Source organism: Lissotriton helveticus, assembly GCF_964261635.1.
Source record: "Lissotriton helveticus chromosome 1_1 unlocalized genomic scaffold, aLisHel1.1 SUPER_1_unloc_11, whole genome shotgun sequence".
NCBI classification, from domain to species: Eukaryota; Metazoa; Chordata; class Amphibia; order Caudata; family Salamandridae; genus Lissotriton; species Lissotriton helveticus.
Window position 1 is genome coordinate 646,017 of NW_027611650.1, and position 16,008 is coordinate 662,024.

Genomic DNA, 16,008 nt, shown 5'->3' on the forward strand with positions numbered 1-16,008 from the left:
CTGGTCTGTCTATACGTCTTATTCTCTTTTCAGCACTCACTATTGACTCAATAGGGTAACCTCTTCTCAGAAATCTATTCTTCATGTTGGTAATGCATTTGTCAAATTCTGTCTGTTCGCTGCAATTCCGTCTGGCTCTGAGGTACTCGCCATACGGAATTGATTTTATTTGGTGTTGTGGATGAGAACTAGATGCATGCAGGATGGAATTGCAGGAAGTAGGTTTTCTATATAGTCTACTGTGCAGTTTGTCATTGAGGTAAATGGACTTTCTCTATCTGTCCTAACTTAAGATGTTAATCATTGGTAACATCAATCCCCTTCGGACAAGGTCCTCCATTTTGCTATCAGAATGTAACTCATCCTGCGCAGACACAAACCCTTTAGTCCGTATTGCATGAAGCTGGATGGTTCGCACCCAAAAGAGGGCCCTCTACAAATTGCTGAAATTTTTTTAAACCCCCTGGACAGCTGTGGCAACACACAGACCAACTACACCCCCTCAGGGATCACCAGTCCATCTGCCAAGATCAAGACTCAGATCTTTCAACCTTCTCTGTTACTATCTTTGGAAGGGCCTGTCTCTGAGATTCGTGGAAGCTCCACACTCAGTGAGCTCAGAGTTGCTTTGTAAAACCATCTCATGGAAGAAAAGAACAATAAGTGACACGCACTGCACAGACGTGTAAATAAATCTATCATTTTCATTCCATGTACCATTGTCTTACTGCTGATGTTTTGACATGGATGTTTTGCTGCCTATCAAAGCAGCTTCTTCCTTCAAAATCTTACTCACAGTTTGTTTTCCATCATACCTACTTACCTATGTACTGTTTCTGACCCTACGACATCTCTGGCTGACATGCTGTGCTGTCTGTTGCTACATAAATAGGAAGTAGATTGTTACTGCAGGAAGAGTGCAGTGTCCTTGCAGTCAGATGCACTTGATTGGAATAAAAGGTGCCATGTTTTTTAGAAAAGCTGCAACTATTAGAATAATAACATACCAAAAGCAGCACATACAATGCGATAACACAGACCGGGTACTAGAAAAATGTGACGCAAACAATGCAATAATACAGGCCAGGCGTTGGGACAAATCGACGCAAACAATCCAATAACACAGACCAGGCACTTGGATTGAAGCAAAAAACATAGGCCAGGCACCGTAAGAATCTGACGCATGCAATAACACAGGCCAGGCACTAGAAGAACCTAATGCAAACAATGCAGTAACACAGGCGGAGTACTAGACACAAGCAATGCAATAACACAGGCTAGGCAGTAGGATCGATGCACACAATGCATTAACACAGGCCGGGCACTAGACGCTAACAATGCAATAACATGGGCAAGGCACCAAGAGAATCTGATGCAAACAATGCAATAACAAGGGCCAATCACTATGAGAATCTGATGCAAAAATGCAATAACACGGGCCAGGCACTGGGACAATCTGGCGCAAATGCAATAACCCAGGCCGGGCACGAGACGCAAACAATGCAATGACACGGGCCAACCACTATGAGAATCTGCTGCAAACAATGCAATAACACGCCAGGCACCAGAAGAATCTGATGCAAACAATGCAATAACACGGGCCAGGCACCAAGAGAATCTAATGCAAACAATGCAATAACAGATGCCAGGCACTAGAAGAATCTGATGCAAACAATGCAATAAGACAGGCCAGGCACTAGAGGAATCTTGTGCAAACAATGCAATAACACAGTCCAGGCACTAGGAGAATCAGATGCAAACAATGCAATAACACAGTCCAGGCACTAGGAGAATCTGATGCAAATAATGCAATAACACAGTCCAGGCACTAGGAGAATCAAATGCAAACAATGCAATAACATGGGCCAGGCACTAGGGTTGAAGCAAATAATGCAATACCACATGCCAAGCAGTAGGAGAATCTGACACAAACAATGCAATAACACGGGCCAGGCACTAGGAGAAGTTGATACAAACAATGCAATAACTCGGAGCAGGCACTTGGATTGAAGCAAATAATGCAATAACATGGGCGAGGCACTAGGAGAATCTGATGCAAAAAATGCAATAACAGAGGCCAGGCACGAGGAGAATCTGATGCAAACAATGAATAAAACAGTCCAGGCACTATGAGAATCCGACAAAAACAATGCAACAACACAGGCCAGGCACTAGGATTGATGCAAACAATGCAAGTACCCAGTCCAGGCACTGGAAGAATCTGATGCCAACAATGCAATAACACAGGCCAGGCACTAGGAGAATCTGATGCAAACAATGCAATAACACAGACCGGGTACAAGAAGAAACATATGCAAACAATGCAAAAACACAGGTCAGGCACTAGGAATGATGCAACAATGCAATAACACAGGCCAGGCATTAGGAGAATCTGATGCAAACAATGCAATAACACGGGCCAGGCACTTGGATTGAAGCAAATAATGCAATAACACGGGTGAGGCACTAAGAGAATCTGATGCAAACAATGCAATAACACAGGCCAGGCTTTAGGATTGATGCAACAATACAATAACACAGGCCAGGCACCAGAAGAATCTAATGCAATAACACGGGCCAAGCACTATGAGAATCTGATGCAAACAATGCAATAACACAGGCCAGGTACTAGGGGTCCAAGTAAATAATGCAATACCATGGGCAAGGGACTAGAAGAATCTGATGGACACAATGCAATATCACAGGCCAGGCACTAGGAGAAGTTGATACAAACAATGCAATAACTCGGAGCAGGCACTTGGATTGAAGCAAATAATGCAATAACACACGCCAGGCACTAGGAGAATCTGATGCAAACAATGCAATAAAACAGTCCAGACACTATGAGAATCTGACATAAACAATGCAATAACACAGGCCAGGCACTAGGAGAATCTGATGCAAACAATGCAATTCCACAGGCCGGGTACAAGAAGAAACTTATGCAAACAATGCAAAAACACAGGCCAGGCACTAGGATTGATGCAAACAATGCAAGAACCCAGTCCAGGTACTGGAAGAATCTGATGCCAACAATGCAATAACACAGCCCAGGCATTAGGAGAATCTGAGGCAAACAATGCAATAACACGGGCCAGGCACCAAGAGAATCTGATGCAAACAATGCAATAACGCAGGCCAGGTACTAGGGGAATCTGATGCAAACAATGCAATGACATGGGCCAGACACTAGGGTTGAAGCAAATAATGCAATAACATGGGCAAGGGACTAGAAGAATATGATGGACACAATGCAATAACACGGGCCAGGCACTAGAGAATCTGATGCAAACAATGCAATAACATGGGCCAGGCACTAGAATTGATGCAAACAATGCAATTCAAACAACAGTGGTCCCATTAAGCAAGAATAAACACAATGAATAAATATAGACACAGTCGTAGCTATATTGATTGTGACTAGGCACTAGGACTGAAACAAAATAATGCAATAACACGGGCGAGGCACTAGGAGAATATAATGAAAACAATGCAATAGCACAGGCCAGGCACTAGGATTGATGAAAACATTGCAATAACACAGGCCAGGCACTATAATAATCTGATGCAAACGATGTAATAACACAGCCCAGGCACTATGAGAATCTGACACAAACAATGCAATAACACAGGCCAGGCACTAGAATTGATGCAAACAATGCAATTCAAACAACAGTGGTCCCATTAAGCAAGAATAAACACAATGAATAAATATAGACACAGTCGTAGCTATATTGATTGTGACTTGTCCAGCCGGACAGCGGTCTAGTATTTACTTATAGATGATTATTAAGAATGTTACACAACAGTTCACAACGTAGGGTACAAGCCTGCACCCAACTTAACACATGTGTAACTGACATACAGTGACAAAACTAGAACAAAAGGGCTTGTAGGCAAGAGCGTGAGGTTTGAGGTACCAGAATTTGCACAATGTCATGGTACATCAGAACATAATCCACACCTTTACATTAGTAGTACATATTTATTTTTGTATAAGGTGTTATTAGAGTCAACGGCATTTCGATCCGTTAGCTAGGTACGCAGATCATCATCAGGACATAATTCTTATGCCTAATAATTGAAGCCTCTTATGCCTACTGGGAAAAATGTGGGAGGAAAGGGGAGAAGGGGGCGATAAAAGGCAGATTGGAATTTAAAACGTATTTAGAGACGGTACAAGGATACATATCGACAATAATAGCTGCTAAGATACATTCCATGCACAGTCGGTGCATAGCAGTGTTGGATTCACATACATACCGGGAGTGAATTTGGGTACGAAGGCCCACAAAGGAGGTTTTATATCCGTTGTCAAGTTGTCAAGTGGAGCTATGAACAAATCTGTAATACTCGGCATAGCAAAGAACCAGTCATACATGGTGCAGCAATTATGTTGCAAGAAATTGCGGCGCAACAATTATCTAGTAATAGAAGGTGACAACCTGAACGAAGAATTGTGAGGGCAGAAGTGAATCAGTGCATAATATACAGGGGCTGCAGCGGCTGGGTGTGGCGCAACACGTGTCTTTGGAAGAGTTAGGCGGTGATAATGTGAGGGGAGTTGGGGGTGAGTTGGTGAAGGACCGGACAGAACGCCGTTATGCATGAGAAGAGTGCAGGTATGGGAGGCTTACCGAGAGGTTGGTCGATTTCGTAATAGCTCAAGGACTTGGCTTTAGTAGCGCAGTATCGAGGGTGGTGAGTCTGCAGAGAGTCAAGGAGTTAATGCAGGTCGAACAGGGCTGTAGCCTGTTGATACAAAGCTAAAATTGGTCGCTTACCTATTTACGGAACAAGGAGGCACAGAGCCGACAGTGCGGGCAAGTGGAGTTCCTGTGTTCGTTCGCGCTGGCGTGATAGCCTGGAAGGCAGAATGGGAAGGGGTTAGGATGGCATAAGAGGGAAGGGGGAGGAAGAGGGGATACCACTAGGAGGTAGTGGAGCTTACCGGGTTCCGGGTGGGAGCAGCGGTGCAATCGCGGTGTCCGTAGATGAATTCTCTACATTGAGGTGGTGCGCGAGGCATTATATTGCCAGTGATAGGTGCCGGGAGACCCATGTGATCCGGAGTAAAAAGCGGAGAGGGACTGGCCAGGGTGTATGAACCAACGGTGGTGGCCATTTTGGAACAGTCAGAGGTAGGCAGCCAATGAGAACCACTGTAGGGAACCTAGAGGGGGTTGGTGATGAACCCAGGGCTTGGATTGGAGGTAGTGGTGCAAGTGGGCATGCCTGGATGAGTGGGTGGCCATCTTAGGGTGGTGTCCGGATGTGTTGAGTCCTGGGACTCGTGACATGAATTTCAATAATACATACATTCCGAACAGAATTAAGGAGAGGAAAACGGTTATCGTAACCTTGCACAACCTACAGTGGTAAGTACACAGCGAGGTAAAATTATAACCGGTGTTGCCATTTGCTTCCTGGGATGATGGTAGCTGTTCATATTGCTGCCGAGTTATAGTCTATTAGATGCTCACAATTGGTATACTTGTAAAATTTCAGAGTCATAGGCTAGGGAGTCTAGAGCAAAGTGTTCCAATCTTCAAGTAGGTTTAGACCTGTGTTGAGGCTATCAGTCTTCAAAATCCATTTAAGTTCCTCTTTGTTAAGGATTCTTGACTTATCACCACCTCTGGGCGGCAATTTGATAGCAGTGATCACAGTCCATCTGATATCATTCTCTGAATGTCCTTTTTGGGTGAAGTGCCCGACCAAGGGAGCATTGGCCGTCTTGCACCTTAATCTGCTCCGGTGTTGTGAAATGCGCAGTCGGATTTGCTGTGACGTCTGACCTATGTACAGCATGTTACATGGGAAAAAGATGGCATACACTACATTACATGTATTACAATTAGTTAAGCCCGTCAATACATGTCTCAGATCTTTATACACACATTCCTTGCATTCAATAGTGAATTCACAGGCCACACAATTTCCACATTTGGCATGACCTGTAAGGGGTGTAAGGGCCCAGATGTCATTGAGAGTGCAGTCAGGGTGGTTGGTGACGGGCAAGGCAGCGTGAACCAACTGATCTTTGATATTTTTACTTTTCTTAAAAGCAAAGAGGGGCGTGCCTAGTTCTAGAACGCCTGCATTCAAGACATGCCCGTTTTTTTGATTGACTTGCGAATTGCATTAGAGACTGGAGAGAAAGTTGTAACACGAACCAATTGTTCAGTGGCAGTTTTAGGTTTTGGTTTGTAACTCCCCTCTTGTTTCCACAGCCATCGGCGAATACAGCGAAGCAGCCCGAATGGTACCGGACGGGTGAGGTGTTTAGCTGCGACGAAGAAGAGGGTGACTACACCTTTAACTGGGAGTGTCCTGCAGGTACTGAAGAGGTGGAGTCCGGCTCTTTAAATACCGCCCTTGACTCAACACAGGTGTGTCTGTACACCGGAGGAGCGGACAGTGAGAAGAGAGGCGGAGGAGCGGTGGGAAGCGATCGAGGAACAGAGTATGAGTATCGAGGAGGAAGGTGCGACGAGAGCGGGAGAAGAGGAGGCGGAGAGAGTTGCGGGGAACCCGAGGAAAGGAGAGGAAGAGGAAGGAGCGGCGAGAGCATCGGAGCGGGAGAAGAGGAGGCGGAGAGAGTTGCGGGGAACCAGAGGAAAGGAGAGGAAGAGGAAGGAGCGGCGAGAGCATCCGAGCGGGAGAAGAAGAGGACCAAGGCGACTCCAGACCCGAACCACCAGCTGGGAGGGAGCGTGAGCAGAGGAGAGATCCGCAGGCAACACAGGAGCCAGGAGGCCACCGGCACCGCGATTCGCCCAGCCGCTCGCCTGGAGGCGTGTGGCTACTCGAGGTGCGTAACCGTTTCTCGGGCCGGGTTGGGAGGAGGAGGGGTAGGACTGCCCCGTAAGTCACCAAGCCATTAAGGGTCATCTGTGGGCTGTCTCGGGCCACCTTCACTGCCTTCTCCCTTTTAGCACTGGGTTATCGTTTCTCCTCACCCCCTCTCCTGTCAAACTACGTACAAAGAGTCTGTACCTGATACGTGCCTCTCTTTGCCTTGCATGCGGCGACGCTGGAGCCCGTAGATAAAGTCCGGGGAAGGTGCCTGAGAGAGAAGGAGGTGTGTCCAGCAACACGGCATCGTCGTTCCGAGAGAAGCCGATCACCTCGACGTACATCCAGTCGTCCTACCTGCCCTGATCGCTTGTTCATGAAAATAAAACCTTCATTAACAAAAACCCGACTGTTGCCATTTCCTATCGCCCAGAGTGATCCGAGCCCAAGCTTTACAGTGGTGGAAAATGCAGGCAGCAGCGCCATCTGTTTAACAAAGATGGACAAATTACTACAGCAACTGGTCAAAGGGCAGGAAAGACTAGAATGGGTGATGGAGCAGCAAATACGGTCCGCGGATGCGGACAGGGAGATCATCAAGGCTGCGGTGACGGCCCTTGCCCTTGACCCCACGATAATCAGCACACCGGTAACAGGAGGAGGGGCTCACCAAAACCCTAGTGGCGTAGCTTTACAGAAGTATCAACCAGGAGAAGACGCCGATGCATTCCTCCTCAATTTCAAAAGAGCAGCGAGAGCGTGTGGATGGCCCGTGGTGAAATGGCCATTCTTTTTGGCACCTCTGCTTGTGGGAGAAGCTCAGGCAGCCTATCAGGTAGCCAATCCCAATGGAGATACCTCATACACAGACATTAAGAGAATTATCCTCGATCATTTGGGATTGGACCAAGAGGCTTATCGTTTACGATTCAGAAAGGAGAAAGGAGTACCTGGCGAAACCCCTAAGACACTTTTCGTCAGACTCAAGATGGCCGCCGATAAGTGGCTTACCCCCGCTGTGTGTACAAAGGAAGAGATAATGGACAGGGTATACCTTGAGCAGTTCTTGGAGTCCCTTCCCTATGCCTCTCAACGGTGGTTGAGACAGCACCGTAATCTCACGACCGCACAAGCAGTGGAAATGGCAACCACCTTCTCACGAGCCCAGCCTCCCCCTGGCCAGTGGGAACCCGAGAAACCAAGACTTCCTGCCAGAACAAAAAAAAAAAAACAAGGATACCGGAACCAGTGAAACAACGCACCTGGAGATCAGATGCTCCTGTCCACCAAGGACCGCAGTGCTTTGATTGCGGCAACTGGGGACACATAGCAAGATTGTGCCCCCGGAGAAAAAACTTAGAAGAACCGATGGAGGTCGGATACTTACCGAAGACCGTGCTATACTCCGCCGAGATGGGACAAGCATTCAGAGTGAGTGTGGGGGTGAATGGGATTTCCATCAAAGCTCTACTCGACTTTGGCTGTAGGCAGTCAGTGGTGCAGACCTCCCTTGTAAAACCCGAACAGTTCCTACCCAGAGAGATCGTGAACATAAGATGTGTTCACGGTGATGTGAAGCAATACCCTGTTGCCCAACTACCTCTCGTTCTCAAGAAGGGTGGGCCTCAATCTGTCAAAGTCGGAGTGTTGTCTTCCCTACCCGAAGACCTCATCATAGGGACTGACAACCCTGCTTTTCTAGAAATGTTCGATAATAGCCTACCTAAAGAAAAGAGACGGCCCAAGCCCGTGTCAGCACTGTTGTCCTCCGATCCATGGGTGTTAGACAGAAGTTTTAGATTTTCGCAAACAAACGATGCCACATTATTCAACGCATGGGAAAGTGCACAGCAAAACCAAGGTCGTAGTCCTCCAGTATACCCCAGGTTCTACATAAAGAACGATTTGTTGTACAGACAAGGGCAGAAGGATGACCCAGAACAGCTTTTGGTTCCTGTAGCCTTCCGGGAACAAGTGCTCTTTTTCTCGCACGCTCACCTAGTAGCAGGATATACAGGAGCCGAGAAGACCACACAAAATATTTTGAGACATTTCTATTGGCCAGGCATATACAAAGATACTATGATATACTGTCAGACATGTGAGACCTGCCAAAAAAGGAACATGACCCGCCCGGCAGCCATCCCTTTGCAACCCTTACCAATCATCGGCACCCCGTTCGAGAGAGTAGGCATGGACATTATAGGTCCGCTACCGAAAACCAGAAAAGGCAATCAATATGCCCTGGTCATGGTCGACTATTCTACCAGGTTTCCAGAAGCATTCCCCCTGTCTAGTACCACCACCAAGCAAGTCGCAGATAAGATGTTGGAATTATTCAGCCGAGTGGGATTCCCCAAGGAAATCCTTACTGACCAGGGGACCCCATTCATATCACGCCTTATGAAACAAGTATGTCAGTTGTTGAACATCCACCAAATACGGACCGCTGTCTATCACCCGCAAACAGATGGGCTAGTTGAGCAATACAACCGCACCTTGAAAACGACTCTGAGAAAGATGCCAGAAGTGAATGGTAATGAATGGGACCAAATCCTGCCTCTAGCACTATATGTTATCCGCGGACAGAAACAAAGTAGCTTGGGGTGTTCCTCTTTTGAGCTCCTGTATGGGAGGCAACCTCGGTCTCTACTTGACATGACCAAGGAGGCGTGGGAGAATGAAACACCAGAAGAAACAATGAAAACGCTCGAGTGCGCACAGAAATTATGATCCAAACTGGGCAAATTAAGAGACCTGGCCTATACAAATCTAGAGAAACAACAACAGAAACAAAAGGGATTCTATGACAGAGGAAAAAGATGGAGAAAACTGCAAAAAGGAGATTGGGCATTGGTGCTGTTACCATCGACCACTCAAAAATTTAAGGCAGAGTGGAGCGGCCCATATCTAGTAGTGGATACCATAGGGAACACCAGTTACAGACTTCAGGTACAATCCAGGAAACAGCAAGTATATCACATAAATATGCTGAAGAAGTGGCTCGGGCCCCTCCCACCAGAATACACCTGACCTCAGTCCCCGAACTGCCACAACAAAACACTCTGGAACAGCTGGTAATAAACGAAGAGCTCATGGATCACGAAAGGAAAGAGTTACAGGACACGTTACAAAAGCACGCTAAAATCTTTTCGGACCTCCCTGGTAGAACCAACCTAGCGGAACATAGAATAGAGACCATACCGGGAAAGATAGTTAAAATAAGGCCATACCGTATCCCTGAAGCGCGAAGGAGAACAATACAACAAGAAGTTAAAGATATGTTGGACCTAGGCGTCATCAGACCTTCCAGAAGCAATTGGTCCAGTCCGATTGTTATGGTTCCAAAGCCGGATGGCTCACGCCGATTTTGTATGGATTTCAGGGCCCTGAATGAAATATCCACCTTTGATGCGTTTCCCATACCACGCATCGACGAGCTGATAGAAAAACTCGGAGAAGCCAGATACATAAGTACCATAGATCTCACTAAAGGATACTGGCAGGTGCCGCTGCGTGAAGAGGATCGACATAAAACGGCTTTCTCCACAGAAAACGGACATTACGAATTTACAGTGTTGCCTTTTGGGCTCCATGGGGCCCCGGCCACATTTCAAAGATTAATGACCCAAGTGTTGAAAAACATTTCATCATTTTCATCAGCTTATTTGGATGACATAGTGGTGTTCAGCCCCGACTGGAATACCCACCTGGAACATTTACATCATGTCTTTGACACCCTCGAACATGCAGGCCTCAAGATCAATGCAAAGAAGTCGCGGATGGCATACCAGAAAGTGAAATATCTGGGTTATTTCCTTGGCCATGGCCTCATAGAGCCGCAAATAGAAAAAATCAGAGCAATTGCTGACACGCCATTTCCATGTACCAAGAAAGAAATTCGTGCCTTCCTAGGCCTGGTGGGATATTATCGTCGCTTTATCCCACAGTTTGCGCAGATAGCAGCCCCTCTTACGGACTGCCTGAAGACGGAATTTAAACAATCGGACCTTTCAAAACCCAACGTTGCTGCTAGAGAGGCATTCCATAACCTGAAGAAGATGATAACGTCTGCCCCTGTATTGTCCTCTCCGGATTTCGTATGTCCCTTTTCCCTACATACCGATGCCTCGGATTATGGGATTGGCGCGGTGTTGTCACAAACAGGGAAGGATGGGCTGGACCACCCCATCCTATTCGTCAGTCGCAAACTGTTCCCTAGGGAACTCAAGTATCCCACGGTGGAGAAGGAGTGTCTGGCAATCAGGTGGGCCGTGGACAAACTGGCATACTATCTGGAAGGTCGCACGTTCGACCTATACACTGATCATGCCCCCCTCCTATGGATGGCACATAACAAATCCAATAACGCCCGTGTCATGCATTGGTTCCACGCGCTGCAGCCGTACGCCTTCAACATACGGCACAAAAAGGGTCTATGTAACACTGGGGCGGACTACTTGTCACGTCACCCGCTTCCCGACCGGAAGCGTCCGGGGGGGGAGGTGTGTAACGGGGTTGCGGGGTCTGAGTCCCTGAAGCCTCGAAGGGAACACTCATGGTATGACCCTCCCCTCTTGTTTCCACAGCCATCGGTGAATACAGCGAAGCAGCCCGAATGGTACCGGACGGGTGAGGTGTTTAGCTGCGACAAAGAAGAGGGTGACTACGCCTTTAACTGGGAGTGTCCTGCAGGTACTGAAGAGGTGGAGTCCGGCTCTTTAAATACCGCCCTTGACTCAACACAGGTGTGTCTGTACAACGGAGGAGCGGACAGTGAGAAGAGAGGCGGAGGAGCGGCGGGAAGCGATCGAGGAACAGAGTACGAGTATCGAGGAGGAAGGAGCGACGAGAGCGGGAGAAGAGGAGGCGGAGAGAGTTGCGGGGAACCCGAGGAAAGGAGAGGAAGAGTAAGGAGCGGCGAGAGCATCGGAGCGGGAGAAGAGGAGGCGGAGAGAGTTGCGGGGAACCCGAGGAAAGGAGAGGAAGAGGAAGGAGCGGCGAGAGCATCGGAGCGGGAGAAGAAGAGGACCAAGGCGACCACAGACCCGAACCACCAGCTGGGAGGGAGCGTGAGCAGAGGAGAGATCTGCAGGCAACACAGGAGCCAGGAGGCCACCGGCACCGCGATTCGCCCAGCCGCTCGCCTGGAGGCGTGTGGCTACTCGAGGTGCGTAACCGTTTCTCGGGCTGGGTTGGGAGGAGGAGGGGTAGGACTGCCCCGTAAGTCATCAAGCCATTAAGGGTCATCTGTGGGCTGTCTCGGGTCACATTCACTGCCTTCTCCCTTTTAGCACTGGGTTATCGTTTCTCCTCACCCCCTCTCCTGTCAAACTACGTACAAAGAGTCTGTACCTGATACGTGCCTCTCTTTTGCCTTGCATGCGGCGACGCTGGAGCCCGTAGATAAAGTCCGGGGAAGGTGCCTGAGAGAGAAGGAGGTGTGTCCAGCAACACGGCGTCGTCGTTCCGAGAGAAGCCGATCACCGCGACGTACATCCAGTCGTCCTACCTGCACTGATCGCTTGTTCATGAAAATAAAACCTTCATTAACAAAAACCCGACTGTTGCCATTTCCTATCGCCCAGAGTGATCCGAGCCCAAGCCTTACACGGTTCCAACAAGGCTTCCCATAGACAGTACCATGCCCTCTTCAAGGCATTACGTACTAAGCGTCTGGGATATCCTATGGACATTAGTTTGGTGCTTAAGGTCTTTGCCTCATTAAAGTAATCAGTTTTTAGGAAGCAGTTCCTCCTGATTCTTAAAAATTGTGAGTATGGAAGGCTGTCCCTCAGGGCACGTGGGTGGTTGCTGCTGTAACTGAGTAGTGTATTGCGTTCCCTTGGTTTACGGAACAGGCTGGTGATTAGCTTCCCATCAGTGTGTTTAATCAATAGATCGAGAAAAGGGATGCATGTTTTATTGTGTGCGATAGTGAAGGGCAGACCATTACAATTGTTATTGAGCCAGTGGAGAAAGGGTGTGAGTGATTCCACTGTGTCTTTCCAAATAAGAAAAATGTTGTCTATGTAGCGTTTCCAGTGACTTATGCCTGAACGAAATGGGTTGCTGTCAGATAGAATGGTGTCATGCTCCAATGAGTCCATATAGAGGATAGCCAGGTTTGGTGCAAAAATAGCCCCATGGAGGTGCCACGCACCTGTTGGTAGTATTGTTCTTCAAACGTGAAGAAGTTACGAGTCAGACGGATCTCTAAAAGTTGCAAAATCAATAGTGTGGGGATCGAGTGTGGTCCGGGTCTTCGTCAAGTATACGTTCCATTATCATGAGAGAGTCTCTCTGGGGAATGTTCGTATACAGGGATTCCACGTCCATGGTACATATAGTTTCAGAGGAGGGGACAAATGGTAGGTTTTCAAAAAGATTGATCATGGACATAGTATCCTTGATATAACATTCAGTGACAGGTACGAAGTCCTTCAGAAAGTAGTTGACGTAATTACCCAGTGGTTCGAGGACTGAACCACACCCGGAGACAATGGGGCGTCCCGGAGGGTCTTCCAGTCTTTTATGAATCTTAGGGAGAGTATAAATGACCGGGGTTCTGGGAGTTTTTACATTGAGAAAGTCGAATTCATGTTTGGAAAGGAAGCCTTCGTGGAGGCCTTCATTAGTAACTTGTCTTATTAGTGTTTGTAACTCTCTAGTGGGGTTGGTGGGGAGTTTACAATAATGATCTGTGTTAGATAATTGACGTAGTAGCTCTATTTTGTAAGAGTCAATCTCTTGGTGCACAATGCCACCTCCTTTATCTGCCAGTTTAATAACAACTTGGGAGTTTTCACGTAATGAGTTGATGGCAGATTTTTCTTCCAGAGAAATGTTGTAAGGTATAAATAAATGTGACTTAGCTAGGCGTGATGTTTCTTTCAGGATCAGTTTTTCAAAAGTAATAATTTCATTTGGGATCATGCTTGCAGATGGCGAGAAGGTCGATGGTGGTCTAAAGGGAGTGTTGGATTGTTTGGGGGTGCCTGGATATAATGAAAACAATGTTTGGAGTCTGATTTTACGGAAAAATTTAAGTAACTCTGATTGTAAATCTAGAAAATTTGGGTAAGTAGTGGGGACAAAAGAGAGTCCCTTGCTCAAAATAGATATCTCTTGGCTAGAAAGTGTGTGTGAGGACAGATTGAAAATGGGAATATTCATGGTGTTACTTGTGGAGACGGCAAAGGGGTCTACCACTGGTAGAATTTGTGTCTCGTCTGTCTCTCTCCAGGTGGGTTGTACCATCTGGGTTGTTGCTTCAGCCTGCTTCGTTTTGAGGGTATATTATGCACTGATTCACTTCTGCCCTCACAATTCTTCGTTCAGGTTGTCACCTTCTATTACTAGATAATTGTTGCGCCGTAATTTCTTGCAACATAATTGCTGCACCATGTATGACTGGTACTTTGCTATGCCGAGTATTACAGATGTGTTCATAGCTCCACTTGACAACTTGACAACAGATATAAAACCTCCTTTGTGGGCCTTCGTTACCAAATTCCCTCCCCGTATGTATGTGAATCCAACACTGCTATGCACCGACTGTGCATGGAATGTATCTTAGCACATGTTATTATCGTTTATGCACAGTCCGAATACCCACAACTGTGTACCTCTGTCACCCACTTTCAAATAATGTAGGCATTACTATCAGCATGCAAGTTAGCATTGTTCTGAAGAGAGGCCAATGATTGGAAGAGCATCTAGTCTGCAAACCATTATATCTACTGACTCACTGTGAGGAATGCGTACTTCCATGAAGTTGTCACCTGTAATCACACAGAATGTAACTAGTAGCCATGCCATGGTGCCAATAATATGCTGTGGACAAGTACAGAAAGTCAAGACAATCAGAGTTAGAGGTAGACAGTGGGGTGGGGTGGGGTGGAAGATTTATAGAGAAAAATAGAAGCAAGTAAGAGAGAGAAAGAATACCGGGACTCCGCTACATTATGCTCCCAAACAGAGCATTACACGTCCGTGATTGTTCAACAACTTTGAGCAATGTTTGAAATTTTTAGGACAATAAGGGTATGGTGAAATTATGCACCTTCGGCCACTGGAAGTGACAGTGACTGACTCATTCAAGTGTATTGCATGATTTTATTCACTTTATCTGTTTAGAGTTATTCACAACATTTTGGTTTCTTTTGTCACACCAGAAAAGTTATATCTTTGAACTCATAGACTCTGTTGTAAAAATGGCTTACTCCAGTATTGGCCTTTCCCCAAACCAGCACATAGAGCACTGAAATTGTCCCTTTTCAATGCAGTAGTGATTTTAGCTAATTTATTCCAAAATTGTGCTTTAAATGCACTTTTGAATTAATCTTTTTCTAAAATTTCACAGGGCAGGGGACTCTCCTATCAAAACCTTACTATGAGGAAGGCTCCCTTGCTGAAATTCAGATCGGGTAGTACACCTGACTTGTAGCAGTGCCAGTTGAGGATATGGGTGGAGCTAATAGAGTAAGCGGGTGTATCCAGTGGAGGAAGCGGGTGGAGCCGGAGAAAAGTAGGTGTCGCCCCGACAAACATTTGAGCACCTGCACTTCATATTTTACAAATTAAGCACTGTGTACACCTAATGTGTGAGCATCAAGGATAATACATACAATTTGAATTAAGACTCGTAGTATCTGTTCCGGGAAGAAAAACAGAAACAAATGCAAGTTTGTACATATTGCCTGCCTACCTTTCATATGGGCAGGTGATGTCAAATCGGCGCTGAAATCAAAGTACTCCTCGCAAGTGATGCAGGTGCCCTTAAAGGAAATATTAAAATAGTGCTTACATCTAATGTGGCTAAATAAAACACATCAGTTATCTCACTTATGAGAAAGCATCATTAAATGGTAAAATAAAATGGTAAGAAACACTCGTGAGCAATGGACAATACAGGACAGACAACACATTTAACATAAAAAGTATCCCACTACAAGAAACTACTTATTTTTAGGAAATAATAAGCCTCCTGATCAACCCGGATGGAGGGGATTGTAGTAACCCTACAGAAAAGAAGCATACAATGTGTTGTAGGTAGGAGGGAAAGAATTGCCATTAACAGACCCGAAGACACGGAGGGAAGATTGTGTTAAAAAAATGCTGCAAAAGTGGCATTTCAAACACCTTTGTCGATTCCTGTAAGGAAAACATTTCTTACTTGGCTTAACACTCTTACGGCATGGTGACCTA

At 46.5% G+C, this 16,008-nt stretch overlaps 1 protein-coding gene across 1 annotated transcript in view; it reads right to left on the bottom strand.

The window, feature by feature from the left end:
* LOC144805465 (uncharacterized) overlaps positions 1-15,549 on the bottom strand; it is a 70,621-nt gene extending 55,072 nt beyond the window's left edge. Inside the window, exon 1 of the mRNA XM_078672013.1 lies at positions 15,509-15,549. The gene's annotated coding sequence lies outside the window, so the exon portion shown is untranslated. The remainder of the gene's footprint in view (positions 1-15,508) is intronic.
* Between the last annotated feature and the right edge of the window lie 459 nt (positions 15,550-16,008).